The sequence below is a fragment of the Phasianus colchicus genome, chromosome 4 (genome assembly GCF_987193195.1).
Source record: "Phasianus colchicus chromosome 4, bPhaCol1.hap1.1, whole genome shotgun sequence".
Lineage (NCBI taxonomy): Eukaryota > Metazoa > Chordata > Aves > Galliformes > Phasianidae > Phasianus > Phasianus colchicus.
Window position 1 is genome coordinate 25,642,759 of NC_143439.1, and position 13,811 is coordinate 25,656,569.

Here is a 13,811-nt window from a genome sequence, read left to right on the forward strand (position 1 = left end):
CACAGCCACAGAAATAATTACTAAGAAGATAAAAAAAAAAAAGATCACACTGCTTTGATGTTTGTTCTCCTCTGGAAATAAAGACATAAGTGCTTTCAAACAGTTCACTCTGCAAAATAAAGCTATTTAATCTCAAATGTCAGCATTTACTCTTATTATGATGTTTTCCAATATTCTGCCTTAGGCAAAAGTCTAGATCTGGTGGAACTATATATTTCTACATAAGCCACAGGAAATAATTCAAATTAGCATTCTATTTTGGAACTTTGAATATGAAGAACTGCATCAATGACATTTTTTGATAAGTCACTGCACAGAGAAAACATAATAACGAAGATGGCAAGACAAGGAATTTTATGTTTGTGGATAAAGTCCACATAACATATCCAAATACTGACTACATTTAGGTATCCAAATAGTGCTTATTAAAGTTGCTTTTCATATATTTACTTTCCATCAGCAAAGTTCTCATACACAACCACCTCATCTCCTCTTGGTAGAATCCTTACTGTCCATTATCAATAATATTCTCAATAAGGGAAAAAACTTCTGCTTTAAAAGGCTTATAAAACTTTCTTTGTATTGTCTTTGTCCAGACAAACCATTCACAATTCTTCCACTTTATACTGTTGCTTTTATCAGGCAAATTTTCTAACAAGTATCCAGGTACACCAGCCAAACATAACTTCACCTTGTTTGTTTATATGACCTCTTCTCTACATTAAGGAAGTATTAAGATCTTAAGCAGAAGATGAGGTTGTGATTGTGATTTACTTACTAATTATGCACACAGATCCCACCACCGTAACTATCACTTTGTTTTTATCTTAGTTATATGTGAATTCTTTCACTGCAGGCAGCATCCAGAACTGATGGATAGGACAAAAAATTTATTTCTGGCCAGTACATTAAATAAACAGACAGACAGATAGATAGATAAAAGAGAGATTCAGGAAATATCTTTTACCACATATATTTGTGAAAGTGAAATTTAGATCAGTGGTATAACCAGATTCAGAATGCAATTATGTTACTATCTTCTAAATAAACTGTAATAGAAAACCCAACCAACCCAGAATTTTATGGAAAAAAATAAACATAGAAGAAAAAAACAGTACAGAAGGATCTTTTAGGTTTGTTTCATTTCTCCTTCAAAGACATTTTCAGCTAGAACTTCTATGAGAGTCCATTACTTATCACAGGTAACTGCATCTCCAAAATGAGCAAGTACTTTAGATGATCATATAACACTTAAATGACATTTTTGTTTATCTATATTTCTTAAATAATTTTCTATGTAATATTAGGAAGCAGGATAGCAGAGTAAGTGAACTCTGTATCATAAGACATGCAGCTTTCATGACAAACCCAAATACAGTTTATCAGATCATCATAAAACAATGCAGATTTAATTCTGAATTTTGCTAAGCTAACCTTAATCTCATGAACTAAGGCTACTGTTATGTCATATTTGACTTGACCCATCAAAACACATACCTCTGAAAAAAAAGTCAACATATTTTACAGCAGGGGGGTTGGACTAGCTAAGTCATTCCTTCCAACTTCAACCATCCTGTGACTCTGTGCAACAGTGAAATAAATTAAATTACATGTTCATCAAGCGCATGGATGCATTTGTTTTCAGAATTCAGGATCTAAAATCAGTTTTAACATTAGCCACATCTGTAAATAAAGTAGATATTATTTACACATTCAGTTGATAACACTGTAAGGAAGAAAAAACGTTCTGCTGAGTAATGAGGAATATGAGGGCCACTCATGATAAAAATAAATACAGATTCTCATATGACGCAACCTGTATCTTCACTTCCTCATCTTCAAGTTGCGTGATCAAAATATTTGCTTGAAGAAGGACATGGTATTTGGAATTTTTTAACTATATCTCATATTTTGTCAATAGATCTTCCTTTGGTTTCCATTCAAATTTTGTTCTAATTTCACCCAAGAAAATAAAGAACTTGCTGGCATGGAAGCTCTAAACATATCACTGGAGAGAGCAACAGGCAGAAACAATCTAACTCTCCTGATGCTGTCCCAGGTACAGAGGACAGACAAGGCATCTGAGAAGAAGCTTAGCAAAGCTGCAAGTATGAGAAGGTAACAGTCCAGAACCACGAAAAAAAGACCATCCTTGTACTGCTATCTGGAAAACCTGTGCTGCAGGTTTTGTCCAGGTCATCAATAAAGACATTTAACAAGACGCCCCAACACTGACCCCTGGGGAACACCAGAAATAATACAGTTTTTTAAAACCAGTGTTTTGTTCAAATTGTAATTAAGCAACTTGATCTCTAGAAGGGTAAGAATAACATGCACAGAAAATCTCAAAAGGATTTTTAAGAAAAAGAGAAATAATTAGAAGAAAATACAGGTTTCCTCTTGCACTTTGAGTTCTGTAGTATTACTGGATCTACTTTGACTTATCTACTTAGGGGTACTGGATCTTAGCTAATCAGGAATTATCTAATGTGAAAATTCAAAATATTATCGTTGAGGTTTTTTAAGTCATTCTACAGAGAGCAGTTGCTACACTTAAAATGGAACAAAGGCTTAGGAATTGTGAAAAGACCCTTGTTTATTTAGATGCAGAATTTCTAGAAATAGATTGAGATACCTAAGAATGTGCATTCCCTCACAGTTACTCTAATGTTTGTACATGTTTGCTTTTAAGAACCCATTTGACCTAAAAGACAACTTCAAGCAGTGAAGTTATACTCAGGATACACTGAATATTGAAGGTAGCTACTTTTTTGAAATGTATCTTTAGATTAACTGGCATAAATATATTTCTAGAAGTCACCTTTGTGCACTGGTTAGGATAACTTGATTAAACAGAACTACATTAAGAATCAACATATCTGCAAACTCTCATCAAAAGTCACTGATTCACACCTCAGGCTCCAGAATTCTCCATAGAAATATATCACTCTAGAACAAAAGGAACAAAAGATTCATTTTCTTAATTGACTGTGCTCTGGCTCTCTGGCTTGTTGAAAGTGCTAGTCATCCAAGGAATATAACTTAAATTATTTGAACGATATTGGGAGTATTTCAGCTTAGATGTGAAAAGTCCCCTTGCACAGGCCTCAACAACGATAATACTGCAGTGTACAAATCCAGGCTTTTCCATCATGTTTATCACTATGTTTAGCCTTCAGATTATAAATAGAATGTTCAGCAACAAGGAAAAATCATAAAACCCATTTCAAAGGAAAAATTGGGGAAAAATACAATACAGTTGTCTAAAATTAGGGTGTTTGAGATGCACAAATCGAATGGATAAGCGAAGAATTCTCTGGTGACAAAAGCAACATTTTATTAACATTTATAAGAGCTGATGTTTTCTTAAGGGGCTAAATGCTGAAAAAATTGGAATTGAAGAGGCAGAGGTGAAATAGTTGGCTGTTCATCTGACTTGAATTCCAGAAGATATATGGGAACTTGTCTACAGTAATCACAACAAAAGGAATCCATTGATCAGCTTAGTTTTTATTTCAGCTCAGTTCTAGTGTTGTTTTATCCTTAGTAGGCTCAAGGAAATAAAACTGCAATAGTCAGCTCTTATTTTCTCTACCTTATACCAATGTAAGATTGTTCTGCACTTTTACTTGAAAAGTAAAGGCTCACAGTTACATTGCTACATACATGCATACATTACAAAATCTAAATAATATAATACACATTTTAGTATTTTAGATGAACTCACCTTAAATTGCTAGGTGTCACAGTTTTGACAAAGGCTTTAATTAAGTCAAATTTTGAGATACTTTAGATAAAGATTTGAGAATTAAGACCAGCTTAGGCCAGTAGTCCAATGCAAACTCATATGTTCCATAAAATGGAAGATTTTTTTCTTTAGTTTGCAAAGTCTTCTTGTGGAAGCACCAACTTCTTTAAATAGAAAAAATGCACTGGAAAACTTTTTTTTTTTTTTCAATAGGAAAACAGTAGCACAGTCTCTATTATGACCTTCAAATAACTGCCATTTAAGAACACCTTTTCTATTCTGAGTGCATACACAAGCTGTGAATTTCTTTCTGTTCATGATTATTTTCATTGGACAGTACAGAGCAATGCAGACTATAGAGTGTTTTAATAATACTATTAGCATAAAACAAAAAACAAAAAACAAAAAAAAACAAAAAACCAACAAACAAAAGAACTCTCCCTGTCTTACTTACAATGATAGACTCTTACTCTGAGTCATAAATAATGGTAATTAAAATTTAACAAGGGCAATAGAATTTGTAATTTTTGTACACTGCTTAAGTCATAAAATCTTAGAGTTGCTTCAGTTGGTAGGGACCTTAAAAATTATCTATTTCCAACCCCCTGCAGTGGGCAGGGTTGAGAAAGATTACATCAGGCTGCTCAGGATCCCATCCAACCTGGCCATGAGTACCTCCAGGATGGAGATCCACAACTTCTCTGGGCAATCCGTTCCCATGCCTCACCATCTTCTGAGTAAAGAACTTCCTCCTAATATCCAATATAAATGTATCCTTTTCTAGTTTAAATCCATTCCCCCCTTGTTCTATCACTATCAGACCACATGAAAAGTCAGTCCTCCTCCTGCTTCTAAGCTGCCTTCAAGTACTGCAAGACTGCAGTGAGGTCTCCCTGGAGCTTTCTCTCCTGCAATCTGAACAAGCCCAACTCCCTAAATCCCCCTCCCTTTCTTCACAGATGAGGTGCTCCAGGCCTGTGATCATTTTTGTGGCCCTTCCTTGGACCCACCAACAGCTCTGCTTCCTTCCTGTACTGGGGGCCTCCAAAACATGGTTAGATGCCATGCCTTCACCGCATACATGTTGTACGTCCACTAGGGCCTCTTTCATCCTTATCAAGGGGAACACTCACCTCCTTATGTTTCATACGATAAGAAATTAGCTATAATTTCATTCAGAACTGCCCCTTAACATTATTAAGTACTCAGAATTCCAGCTGAAATTGTTATGTTTGAAAAAACAAAAATTGCTAAAGAAAAAACTCAGTTCAGTCATATTAATAATGCATCACAGTACATTATATATCAGAAGTATAAAATAGATTTGCATTTTCATCGTATGCCTTCAAAACATTTTTCAATTATATTCAAGGTAATTAAATCATGAATGGATTGCTCAAATGGTTTCCCAATAATTCTGTTTTAATGTACATGATATTAACATGAAATAAGCTTCCTAGAGAAGAAATACTATTTCAAGAATCCTGCAATAGAATAACACTGAGCAACTCAAACAACTGTATTTAGCAAATCCACCTGTCAGAGAGATGTATAATTTCTGTGTTTCTACTCTCTGATATAATAATCTTTCAAAGACAGATTAAAAATAAGTTTTATATCTGGGCTAACTAGTATTAAAACAAATACAAAAAGGTTTTCAACTAAATTTGAAGACATATATAACGTCTTCAATCTTTTCAAAGCACGCAGCATGCCCACTTATACATCAAGTAAGAGGAGATCCTTTATTTGTTCTAGATTAGAAGTCACACATGTATCCTTACTTAGCCCAGACACCAAACATGCTTCTGTTGTGCTTCATATTTCTGAATCTGAAAAAAACAAAAGCCACCTACATATTTTCCTGGGAAACTAATACACACTTACATCACAGCATCCGACATGAAACTGAAAAAATGAAAAAATTAGCTGTTGAATATATCTACAAAAAATAAACAAGAATTAATCAGCACACACTACAATTACAACTCTTTTTTTGTCTTAGCCATACTTCAGTAACAATCAATTACAGGAGTAGAAAAAAATCATGTACTCTCATAACAGCCTGCATTCTTTTATCAGCTTGGTGTCATTGAGTAAATAGCTTGTTGTCTTCCCCTGTTGCACCAAAGTAATCCAACAAAGGTTTCATGTTTTTTTAGTATATATTACTGTGACAATTTTCTATCAAATTATGAGAATCACTTGATAGCAAAACATTAACAAAACAGTACCATGAAACAAGATACATAATTTGTCCCTTATTGCAGAACACAGATCTAAGCTATTGTGACAGTAGAAAATCAACAAGTTGGCAGTAAAATCTTATTATGAGAAACATCCAAAGATCTAACTTCATGTAGTGATAGCAAATTCGATCTTTCGCTTTATAATATATCCTAAACAACTACTCTGCATCACTTTCCTACTCGATAGGTCTCAATTACATAACAAAACTAACCTGAACTGAACAGAACTGTTTAAAGCAAAATGTTTTATTACCATCACTAGTCAGGCAGGAAGTTAGCCTTTCTTTTCACTACTTAATTTTGTTCATGTTACTATTTGATGGACAGATAAATGATCATCCTGTATGCTGCATACTTCCTTCAAGGTATCTGTGCCACCTTTCTCAACACTGTCAATTGTAGCTCTAACAAAGTGCTAATGTAAGTGAAAGCTCCTGGCTTCACATCTCACAGCTTGTCAAGGAAATTGGCTCATTTATGCCCCTACACAAGGATTTGTTTTGTAAGAAAATGAGTACATGCTTGACTGTAAACATGGCCTGTCTCATCAATTTAAAAGGAAATTAACACTATAAATTCAATAAAATATGCAGAATAGGAGGCAGAGGTCAGGAGGTGAATCACACCACAAACATTTCCAAATACCATGGTCTCATCCTAAACTTGGATTCATTGTATTTTTGAGTAAACACCTAAGAAAACACTTAAGCAGTGAAGTCCTACAAACATAAGTGAGAATAAACTCACTATTTTACTATTTTAGGTTCCTTATAAAACAATTCCTATCTCCTCGACCACAATTGTTGCTGCTGTTCCTTAGAGAATTGTGGAATGGCTGAAGCCAGAAGGGACCTTAAAGATCATTTACTTCCAACCCCCTTCTGTAGGCAGGGTTGATGACCACTAGATCAGGCTGTCCAGAATCCCATCCAACCTGGCCTTGAACACCTCCAGGGTTGGGGTATCCATAGATTCTCTGGACGACCTGTTCCAATACATCCCCACTTTCTGAGTAAAAAATTTCTTCCTAATGTTTAGTTGCTGCCACAACTCTCTTTCCAACTCCCTTGATCTTTCTTCATAGAAGAGGTGCTCCAGCCTTCTGATCATCTTTGTGGCCCTCCTCTGGACCCAATCCTAGTGGGACTTGGACACAATACCTGCAGATGTAGCCTCACAAAAGCAGAATAGAGGAGGATAATCACTGCTCTCTCTCTGCAGGCTATTCCTCTTTTGGTGTCAGCCATGCAGGTTGCAAGAGCATACTGCTAGCTCACATCCAGCTTTTCATCTACCAGGACCCCTAAGCCCTTCTCCATTGGGCTGTTCTCACGTAGTTCTCCTGGTCATTACTTGTATTTGGGATTGCCTCAACCCAAGTGCAGCACCTTACACTTGGTCTTGTTAAACCTCATTAGATTTCTGCATGCCCACTTTTCAAGTATGTCCAGGTCCCTCTGTATGGTGCCCCTCTATTGTATCAACAGCACCATAAAGCTTGGTGCCATCAGCAAACTTGATGATAGTACACTCAATCCCACTGTCTGTCATTGAAAAAGACACAGATCCATTAATCACAATTTTCTGGCTGCGACCATTCAGCCAATTCCATATCCACCAAATAGTTCACCCTTCAGATCTGTATTTCTCCAATTTAGAGATAATAATATGGTGTTGAACCACACCAGCAGCGTTGCACAAGTCCAGTCACTGTGTTGTGGAAGGCTACTAGATTGGTCAGGCATGATCGGCCCTTGGTGAAGCTGTAATGGCTGCCTCCAATCACCTCCTTGTTCTGCATGTACCTTAACATACTTCCCAAGAGAATCTGCTCTACTATCTTGCCAGGCACAGACATGAGGCTCACCACCCAGTAGTGCAAGAGGTCTTCCTTTCTTAAAAATGAAAGTGATGTTTACTTTTTTCTATTCAGGAGGGACTTTGCCTGACAGCCACAAATTTTCAAATATGATGGAGAGGGGCTTGACAACCACATCAGTCAGTTCCTTCAGGACCTTGGGATGCATACCATCTGGCCCCATAAGCCTGTGCACATTCAGCTTCATGAGGCAGCCTTGGACTTGCTCTATCACAATGAGATGGATTTTGCTCCCACAACCCCTGCCTAGAGGATTCTGGAACACAAGAGTTTCCTACCATATTTAAGACATCAGGACAGTTCTATTATGATCAAGTACTTAGTTAATGTAAAGTGCTGTGCATTACCAGAGCTCACCTATGATCTCCCATACTTTCCTCAGTGCCTGAACTTGTAAGGAAAAAGTCAGGGCCTAAAAAATACTAAGCTTAGTTTTTCTTTTCCAAAACATCCAGGATGTCTACACCATAGACTCATAGAACCACAGGATCCTCAGAGTTGAGTTGGAAGGGATCTGTAAAGGTCATCCTGTAGTTCCCCTTTAGATAATGAAAGGCCACTGTTGGGTCTCCTGGAGCCTTCTCCACGATGAACAGCCTCAGCTCTGTGAGCCTTCTTCACAGGATAGGTGTTCTATCCCTTGGATCATTTTTGTGGCCCTCCTCTTCTTGCACTCCAACATGTCTGTATGATGGAATGGCTCTATCTTGATACTTGTTTGTAGGGACAATGTTAATGCTATTGAACACAATTCAGTAGAAAATATTCTCAACTTTGACTACTGAAAGTTTCTCGGACTACCCTTTTGTTTTTTTTCTTGTAACACCAGCTTGTGTTTGTATCACCACTTACAGAAGCACTTACAGAAAATGCCACAAGCAGAAGGTGATGGAATAAAACATGACACCATCACTGTTTCACATTCATATATAAAATATTACATCTGTGATATTTATCTGGAAATGCCCATGTTGTCCACGCTAAGCGGTTCTTGTGAACAAGAATTGATTGTTAAGTAATATATTGGCATAGGGATCTGTTTTGTGATGATTTTGTCTTTTTTATATATTTATGTATAGATATACATAGGTATTTTTATAGTTTGTGTCATAATCTACTGCAACATTTCCAGATGCAGCAATAATTAAGATATTCTATTTTAATGTATTAAAACACATACATTTATGCTTTTGAAATAACCTATTAATGAAAATGACTACTCATGTTTCTGGGACACTGACAATTGCAACAATGTAGAGAAAATAGTGTTGTGACTAGCTGTCATGTACTTCTCAGTACATTAGGTTTATTGCTGCTTAATTAAACAAATCTTAATCTAACAGTTCATAAGCATTCAAGTTATTGACACAGAGCAGTCCTTTCTTGAAATACAAACCAGTCAGGCATAATGTAGTCAATCTTTGTTACCTTTAAAAAATATTGCCAGCTGAGTTATCAGAGACATCCATCACATCCTTCAAAATCATTCTAAAGTTAAAGATACAGGAATGAAAAAAAGTAATTCCATAAATGACACAAATAAAGAAATACTTAGTTAAATTCTTACACTAATAAAATATAGCAGTTATTTCAAATGTTTTGTCTATGTTTTATGTCATGTAATTTGGATTTGCATGATGAATAAATTAGTAATTTATTATCATTGATGAATGGGTTATAAACATTTGATATATGTGTCAACGCATCCATGATGATTGAATCTGATATAAGTGGCTATAACCATGTTTTTCATTTGCTTGAAACAATAACAGTTTGTAAGAGCACTAATTCAAAACAACATATTGAATTGTACCACTAGCTTTAAAATAAGAGTAATGTTACAGATCAAAATACTAAAAAAGTATCCTTTTCATCCCCAGTTCATAAAACTCACTCCACCTCCTCATCCTTGAGCAAAGCTGCTTCTCCCAAATGGAAAACTACTACAAAAAATGTAATTAAATGTTATCCTGCAGCATCTCTTCTCCCCTCATTCACAAATAGGCTGAGTTCCACTGGGCTTTAAGCCACTTCTTTTTTTAGTGCATTATCCAAATCTTGCACCTCAAAAAAACATTCCTCCATGAATTTTCTGTACAGTCATCTGTTTAATTGGAATAGTCCACAAGCCTTTTACATATTTAAAATTTTCTCATTTTAGCAAGGGTAGCATCTCCCTTTTTTGGGTAGCAAAACAGAGAGAGAAACAGGTTACTTGCAAGTGAGCTTCCATTCTTGCATTCCAGATAGCATGATTTCTCAGAATGTCTATTTTTATATTATATATATATATATAAAATCAAAGCACACTTTACTGATGTCACTTGCAGTCATGTGTGCTTAACACTTAGAAATTATGAAAATACAGTTAGACGATTTTTGAATGCTTTGTTCTCAGCAGCTGTTCAGGACATACAGGAAAGAGGTATCTGAAGATAATACAAAATATTCAGCTGCCTTAAATGATCTGTTTCCTTACAAACTCTTCCCCTGTTAGGGATAGGGAGTGTAGGTTGTGTAACTATTAGCTGACAGCAGTGGAAAACTCATACTGAAAAATCCTAGGACCTTTGATAAGTTAATAACTAAAAATTTCTTTTCCTTAGTATCACATAGCTTATGCTCTTTATTCCACATCTCATGCAACTTCCAAGCCCATGTTTTCCATTGCTTTTATCTTAAAAGCCTCTCTTTGACTTTTTCTGCTCCCTTCTTTTGTAGGCTGTTTCCACCCTGGCTACTTCTATCCCTTTGAATGCATATTTGCCTGAGAGACAAACAACTGATAATCTCACTCATCCTCTTCAAAGCTGAGAGAGAGAAGCTCATCTGCTGTGTGGGATGAGCAGTGGGAACACAGTTTCACCTCCCTCTTTCCCTGAAATCTTTGTCTGTCTACTGAATTCCATATTTCTCTTGAGGGCACCAAGATATTCAATGAAACAAGTATGCACAACTTGTATTTATTACCCAAAAGAGCAGGATAATTTCAATTAAAACAGAAAAAAAGAAAGTAGAATAGAAAGCTCCTGTCTGAAATTTGGCTATTCTGAACATTTCAGTCTGGAAATAAAACCATAATCCTTGAATGGAAGGAATGCATTACGTTATATATGTCTCTCATTTCAACACCTGAGAAGGAAAAAATGAAGAAACAGGCTATGATGGGGCAGGCAACTGTCATCCTCTAGGAGGATCTAGATAACCCACTCATGTTGTGTGACCAGTTTTGAGGAAGACCATTTCAAGAAAACTAATGAATGCCATCTTGTATATTTTTCTAAATAAGTATGTGAATGTGTGATACATTTAAATGTACTACTTATACCTCTTTATATTAATGCTTTTAACCTCATTTAAAATCACAAACTTTTGAATCCATCAATAAACAATTTTGTAGACCGTTGCTGAAAGGCATTTTGGAAAAAGCAAGGAATAGTGACACTAAATGTTACCTTCAAGAAATTGCTATTAAGTCAAGTTATCAATATTTTGGGGGGGAGGGGGTTGGCTGGGGGATGGTTCTTCTTTAAAAGTAACAGAATTTTTTCTTGAATTTTCAATGATGTGTAGTTATTCTGATTAGATATCAAGAACAGTGAGAACATACCAACAAGCAAAAAACTATGCATGAGAGAATAAGACAAGTTAATGAAATTTATATTTTGAATGAAATTTTTTCAACAAAATGTCAAAGACAACAAGACAAATCTGTAAACAAATTTTCTATTGAATTTCTTGAAACACTGTTGATATGAGAATTTCCACTGTACGTACAGGACATTATTGAAAATGGAAAGCTATGTACAAAAACTAAGACAAGCAAACTGCAAACAATGTTTGAAGTATTGATAAAAGTAACTTTCTATGATTTATACTGTTATTACCATGTTTACTGAATGTAAATCCTTAGCTCTTTCCGTTCCACGCAGAGCTGGAGGCTGAAGAATGAAAGCAAGTTCTCTCCAAAGCCAATGATCTCTTCCCTATACAAAGATTTCAGAGCTGTGTGTGCTGCAGGCAAACATCACTGGGGAACACTCGAGAAAATTGCTCTAGCTTCTGCTGTAACAACTATAATTGTCTACAATTCCACATGCTGCAGATAAACATCATGGGAAAATTTCACCATTATCCTCATTGTTAGTCATTCCACTGCGTTCTTAAAAAATTGAAATCCAATATTCAATTTCATTTTAACTCAGGGAATAGATCAGTATGTTATATGCAATGGCAGAAAGATTTCTGTGAATTGTTTTTCAGTCATGGATTGATTTTAATTGAGCAAGGTTCAAGCCATTAGAACAGGGAACAAGAATTGAGCTGCCTCCGGGAATTTAATCAGCTTCCTGACCTAACAAAATTCATCCAAACAGATGATGGAAAAAAAATCAATTTGTAGTAAATGATGCCATCACTCAACAGCCAGAGTAGAGTCACTTTTTGAAAAGATACCCAGTTCCTAGTGGGCAAGTCTCAGGGTGGCTGCAGAACACATGGTCAGGGAGGCAGCTGCATGTGTACAGACTGTCTTAAAAAGTAAATATTTAGAGTACCAGCAATACTACAATTTTACCTTAAAAATAAAAACTAACAGAAAGATTCAAAATTAGCTTTTACATTGAGCACACAAACACATATATAAGCTAGAGGCAAAGCCTTTTCTATAGTTATATAATTTCTCACATCTTCACTTCTCTTTATTTCAGTGTTTCACATCAAGAGGTTTATATAGCCAAAAAAAGCCCCTCAAATTACTTGCTTTTCTGAATTTTTTAATTTTTTTTTTTTTCCCAATCAAACTTACGAATCTGACAGTTCAGGCTAATATTAGTGGACTGAGTTATACACTGAGTTATTCAAAATCATGTTTTTTTTTTAAGACACATTCACAAAATTCAAATTTTTAAACAGCCAAAATAGCCTGAGCTAAGGTATGCAAATTATATCTTTTCCTTAAAGAGACAGTGATGACTGTGTCACAACACATTTACAAAAACTCAAAATAAAAATGCAGGAGTTGTGAATTATCCCAAGTGCAATACACAGCACTAGTGAAGCAACTTAGTCCATCATTAGAGTCTCCAGAATCATTTCTGAGAGATATTTACCTTGTTTGTTCTCTTGCAGTCCAGTACAGGGAACCACAATTCTTCCAGGTTCCAAAGCAGAGCAAGTTACTTAAAAGTACTTCAAGGCCTCGGTACCATTTGACAGGAAAAATAAAGGAATATTCTATATGCTTTACCAAACAATCATTTAATTTCTCCCTCAAATTCACAAATTCATAAGGTTTTCTTGTGATACAGAGGCATCCAAAAATCAACAGAACTTAACTGCTAGCATTAAGATAGAAACACCCACTGTTTTCACACATCCATAAGTAAGATATCAATACCTGAAGCAGAATCTGAAGGAGCCCTTAAATAAACCAAGCAATGAAATAATGCAGGATTCAGACAACATAGATGAAAAGGAGTCTAGGTTTTTCTTTTTTATGCCATCACCTGCTACTAGTTCTGAAGAATACAAATACTTCTCATACAACAAGGTAAACATGAACATTTGAAGGAAGGAGAGGGAGGAAACCTAACTGCCCTAAAAATCCATCTTCATTCCTGATCTCATCTCTCCCTGTGATGACTGACTTAGTTTTACAAACTCTGAACACAGACATGTCCATTTTACTTTGCTGGGAAAAAAAAAAAATCAAATGTCAACAAAATACAGCAGCATTTCTCAAGATCCACAAGAAGAAAGTAGACTCATCACATGTTCCATTAAGGTGAAGGTCTTCCTGGACAAATAATACACTTGAAAAAATGGTCTAATTTTTAAGGGCTGCCAAACATAACAAAAACTTGTATTTACTATCATTAGGGAAAACTTCCAAAACAAAAAAAAAGTTACAACACTGGCCAAAACCTATGAGGTG

At 35.6% G+C, this 13,811-nt stretch overlaps 1 protein-coding gene and 1 non-coding gene across 5 annotated transcripts in view; both read right to left on the minus strand.

Moving 5' to 3' along the window:
* The window catches only part of GPM6A (glycoprotein M6A), a 151,267-nt gene that overhangs the window by 32,034 nt on the left and 105,422 nt on the right, over nt 1-13,811 (minus strand). The window lies entirely within an intron of this gene.
* On the minus strand, nt 4,795-4,903 carry LOC116231291 (U6atac minor spliceosomal RNA). Its single transcript, XR_004167433.2, has one exon. It is a non-coding gene; the product is annotated as a U6atac minor spliceosomal RNA (small nuclear RNA).